We start from the raw sequence: 6,013 nt of genomic DNA on the forward strand, positions 1-6,013 counted from the left end.
TCCTGAAAGATTGAAAAGAAACTACTGAAAATACTTGCTTAGTGGCAGCACCCACTGAACTTTCTGAAATGTTTCCGCTCTTCGGAAGGCACTGGCCTTGTTAAGACTTTTTTAAATCATTGATTCTTGCAGGAAATCTGGTAACATGAACTTAAACTGTATGAATGAGACAGATTCTTCTGAATGGCAGAGTGAGTAACTGTAATAAAAAAATAAAGAAAAAATAAAATCTAGAAGTTTTAAGCAAAAAAAGTAATTTCAAGAAAGTTATCCATAGCAAGAATTACATTATTTTGTAACTTAGTGAAGATAGGCTGGATTCTTTCAAGCTGAACACTGGAAATAGCAAGGAAAACCTTATGAATAGCAACCACAATTTTGTTCTTTTCACTGAGCACCATATAGGTCTGTTTTAATAAGTTGCCTGCTGGCTAGAATGATAACCCTTGCAGAAGAGGAAACAAGGCCATTCTTTACCTCTCAAAGGTTCTCAGTAGGGAAATAGCACTCATTCTCCTAACATCCCTTTCTGAGGCAGCCAGATTCACACATATCAACAACTTATGAATTAAACCAACAGATCTCTAAGATGGTCTCAATGTTACCATGGCATTCCACAAAACACAGAGTCAGTTCAGCAAGATGAAACATCATGAAATGAACAAGAACAAATTAGTTTCACTTAATCCAGAACTATAACAGTGTGAGATTTTAATACAAACATCGTTGTTTTGCAACTGCATGTAAGGCTTACATGTAAAAACCAAAAACCATATAAACATTCTAGGAGTGAACATGCAGACTATTACAGCATTATGGTACCTAAATTTGCATTTCAATTAAAACAATGGGGAAAAACCCTAGCTCTTCCGCAATTCCTTTTCCCTTCATGACCATTAAGAATTCTAGAGCATCACCCAAAAGCATCCAACTTAACCACCCACTCCAAGGCTTCAATCCTAAATAAAAATGCTATTCATTATTTCAGAATTATCAATAGCTGGGGACAGGGGGTGGGAAGGGCAGGAAGTACTTCTTACATAGTAGAGACGTTTAGTGAGAATTATAAAAAACTTGAGGTAGATATTTGTCTTCACAAAATCTGGAGAAACAGAACTGTTCGGGAAATACAGTTAGATTTGTGTATCAGTATATTGTATATCAAGTATACAGTTCATTTAATACATCAAGAGTGCAATTTGCACCCTGCTGAAGTCAGTTAGAAACTTCTAATTGACTTCAAAGTCATCCGTTAGCTTTTAAACAAGCTTCTTGCCAGTAGGTAATACACTCCTCTTACTCTCCTAAAACAAGAAGTAAACTTAAACTTTTTATTTATTTATTATTTGTACTCACTGAAAAGATAAAATTAAGAATTTCTAGAGGCTGGGTACATTTTCATCTGCTCACTAACAAAACAGTGGGTCAGTAAATAGACGTAAAAACTTATACCATGTAAGTACGTCTTTGATGGTTACTCATTAATCCAAACCCTGGCACGTCTTGCTCGTACAAGGTACACACATGAAAGGAAGCATTAACTGCCTCTATTAGTCATGATGTATCACTACTACAGCACCTCTTCCTTCTCCTCCCCTTTATATCCGTAGTTCCATTTCTTGAGATTTTCCAGGAAATCCCTAATTAAAGTTACAAGCACCTGATTCACAGCAGAATATACAAGTGATGGAGTTAAGAAAATAGCTGGAGAAATTTTTCAGGATTTATTTATCCAGAAAAATGTGCCAGGAGTATTATGAGGAATTACAGATTAGGAAGAACCAATTCAATATTTGAATGGCTGTGAGGAGGCAGCTAGTAGTAACATTACGACTTTAAGAATGGAGAGGAAAAAAAAAAAGGACACAATCATATTGCTACTGAAGTTTTGCCAGTCTCACTCCTGCATTTGGAAAAATCTACCCCTTGTTTTCCCATGTTATGGAGTGACAGTAGACATTCTAACAGAACAAGGTTCTGGAGGAAGAGCCATCAACATTTCATAATATGAAGAAACCCACAATGTGGGAGTTGAAAAAATAAAAAGCTGAAGAGGAGATAAAAAGCAAAAAGAACTTGCAATTATGCAAGCCATTTTTCAGACTCTAAGCTTCAATCTATCCTCCTCTGCTCATAAAAAAGAAAATTAGGAATGAAAAGGACAGCTGGTGAAAAGAAATACAAAATTTAGAAAACTGTCAAATTTGAAAAAATTATGTAACAGCAAAACACCAAGGTTGCTTGCAGAAGCTCACAGGTTTTAAACTTCAGCTCCAGCAAGCTTTTACTGACATTGTTAATATCAACATTGGAACTTGACTTCACTGTTGTTGGTTTTTGGAGGAGTTTTTTTGCCTTTTTTTTTTTTTTTTTTTTTTAAATAACTGAAAACTGAAAGCTCATCTGGATGAGTTATACATCAAGGGAACTCATCATCACATAACTGGCCTAAAACGCAGCATGCCTCCATGTTATGAACAGATTCAAAAAATTTCAGCTCATCCTGGATATATGAACTAAATTCACTTCTCAGAGTTAAAACACAGGATTTATGAGCTTCTCTAACAGCTGTGGCCAACTCAAAAGAGTGGGTGCCTAGGTAGGATGCTTCTAAGACAGTAGTGACAAATAAGCAGACTGATTATCAAGGCGTTGAGCACAAAAGCAGCTCCTGTGACTCATAACAGGAGGACAGGAAAGACAATTTTGCTTCCATTTTAGTCTTCTCCTCCAATAAGAACCTTAACAAATACGTCTGTTGTGGGTGTGACAGCTTCTTACGCAGTTTATGCTGGTCCTTATGTATGGTGGGCAGTCTTCGCCCTACCTGTAGCAGCTCTGCAGAAAAACAACCAGAGTTCAGAGGATAACACTCTCAACAGCAATTTATTAAATCCAAAGCCTTCGCAGTTTCATCTGGCACAAAGAGCTTGACACCTGCATTCACTTCTACCAAATGGAAATGCCCAACATTTGTAGTTAAAGTAAAAGCACACTTCTGCTGAGATACCATTAGGCAAAGGGGGGCAAGGAAAAAAAAAATATATTTTTTTTTTTTAAGATAAAAGAAGGACTTATTTCATAATAGAATATCTTCCTGTGGAAGAAGCTAATATTTCTTTATCTGACACAGTATCTGTAGTGGTCTCCTTAGAAGCTGGTTCTTTCATTTTAATCTTCCCTTCTCTCTTCTCAGAATACCAGTCTCCAGTAATATCCTATATTCATGTGTCATATTGCTTACTGTTTAGTCCCATATTATCTTTGACAATTTGCCAGGGACTTTAAATCCCCAGGCTATAAAATAATATTACAGGCATAGCTTTTTCATCTTTAATAATTACCAAAAAAAGCTACTATTTTCAAAGAGTTACACATGAGGACTCACTTTGTGACTCAATTCCCACGTTTGTGTTTGAAGATTCATGCTTAGAAGAAGGAGGGGGGGGCGGGGGGGGGGAAGTGTTGAGCATGTCTTCCTCCTTTGCCACAAAAAAGAAAAAGCACATTCAGAAAAAGTTTTGAGCAGAGGGAGTTCCTGTCCAAGAAAAGTACAATATATTATCTTTAAGGGAACACGCTAGAAGCACTGAGCGGCCAGTCAGTTGAAGGACTGCTCTGAAGTTTGAGCTCAGCAGGGTATTTGTGGAAAGAAAGGGCCTCTTGAGTTCTTCCATCATGCTCTCTGGTCCCTCTAGTCTCTGGCAGCCTACTGTCAAAAACCACACTGCTAGGTTCCTCTCCACAATGGCTGCAACCACTGACTCCGCACCAGCAATCCTCTACCACCGTGCTGTCAGCAGACAGAACAAAAGATGCAGAGACCTGGCCACTTAGGAAAAAGTCCTCTGATGCATTCCTAACTGGATCAGCCACCAAATCTTTCATATATGCACACACAAAGCATACTGGTGATTTAAAAAGACCATCTCCTAACAAAAAAAGACCAAAATTCTTTTAATCTGACAAACTTTCTCCCTCCTACCAACCCAGTTCCGTCTTCATTGTTCTAAAAATAAGTCCCATTCATATTCTAAGAGTCAGATGTTCCTCTCTGCACTGGCTCTGGCCAGGATGGAGCTTTCTCACAAGAGAACAGAAAAGTAAAGGTGAATATAAAGTATTTATAAATAGCAAATGAATGCTGATAATAAATTCTGTGGGCATTCTAATGCAGATCAAAATAACCACAATGACTACTCTTCCTTGTAATCTTCAAACATATCATTAAATACAGATTACTGGTTCACTATCTGAAGTAAAAAGAAAAAACCCCAAGAAATCACTTTTTCCTTTAAAAGGACATACCAAAGATATGGAACAAATATAAAAATATGAGGGGGGGAGCCCCCCATAATTTAATACTAAATTAATAAGAAAATACAATACATGCAAATGAATATAATTACATTCTAATTACACTATAAAAATTATTTATCATTTCTTCTCGATGTGTTTTCCAGGCAAATAGTCAGAGGCATTTTATTTAAATAATCCGTCTTTTACAAAATTAACCTTGCAAAGAATGCCATCAAAAGTTTTCAATAAAGGATAAAAAGAAGCCACTCAATTACTAACTGTCCTAACACCCAAAGACAGGTCATTTCAAGAATAAATTCAGATTAGTATGCAAGCATATGTGCAGGAAACATATTTAAAGAAACAACTCAAAGGCTTTTTCATTATTGGTTCTTCTTTCATAAAAGTCATTACAGGTGATTAAACCACATGGTGGGCAAATGGTGTACAGCAGGAGATTTTGGGGGGAGTGCTGGGGTTTTTTTTTGTTTTGTTTGGGTTTGCTTGCCCCCCCCACCCTCCTCTTTAACTAGAAAAAGACTAACTCCATCAACCTCAAAGCAGCTTGCTTCAAAAAAAACCCAAAGAAATGGAAACCTACAGAAACATCTCTTCATATGAAGTTTCATCTGAATTTGAAGATATTACTACTATTTCAATGTGTGAAAGTCTATTGCAAGACATTTGCTCCAATTTTACATATTTCAGAGATAACAGCAAGTACAATTAATACTGAAAATATTTTAATGTGCTTATTTTTACACTTTATATAATTTTTTTATTATTATGTCTACCATCAGAGTAACTGATCACTAACCATGTTTAAATAAAAGGTGAGGTTTGCCACACTTCCTAGTTGAAAAAATCTGTTAAACTTACACAGGTGAATAAATCAATTAAGTGAAACCCAAGTCAAGAAGACTAATCTCTAAAGTGGCTCACACTGCATTAAGACCTTATGACCATTATAATAAGCTGAAGTTCAATAAAAAAGATCCACATTCCAGGTTTAAAAAAAAAAGGGAAAAAACCCAATAATTCCTCGTTCAATTAACATAAGCTTCCTTGAAACAGAGGATGAAAGCTTTGAGTTTTCAGTGCCACAGAAGCAGCAGCAGCAATATATCAGGTACCAAGGGCAATTCTAGCAAGTACTCTGAACATTAAACTGAAAACCCTGAAATAAACTTTGTCTTCAGTGCAAATCCACTGGAGCGAAAGTACAGCAACAGAGAAATCAACTTGTGCTGTTACGACAGATACCCTCATGCTAAGCCACCAAGAACACCTTCAGGTAGGGGAACTTCAGACACCTGCATAAATTACTGCAAACATATTTGGAAGATCTATTAAGGTGACCAAGTCAATTTGTAAGATGCATAAATAGCTTTCCAGCGGAGAAAAAAAAAATACAGAAAGAAACCCACAAATTTAATTCAGTGATTTCATCTAAAAGCAGCAAAAATCAACTTGCAAATAGAGTCAGGCAAAAGCAACGAAGACCAGAATATCATCTTTTGCACAAGATCATATGCTTATCTCCACCACTAACTGCATCAGTGAATGGATACTAATGAAGAGTTCATCTGTATACAAGAAAAAACATGCTCGGAGCAACACTCATTCATATTCATTCATGTACCATTTGTTTTACCTAAACACAAAATTTAAGTTCTATTGAAATTATAGTGAAACTGGGTGGTGGTGAGGAAAA

This window comes from Nyctibius grandis, chromosome 2 (genome assembly GCF_013368605.1).
Source record: "Nyctibius grandis isolate bNycGra1 chromosome 2, bNycGra1.pri, whole genome shotgun sequence".
Lineage (NCBI taxonomy): Eukaryota > Metazoa > Chordata > Aves > Nyctibiiformes > Nyctibiidae > Nyctibius > Nyctibius grandis.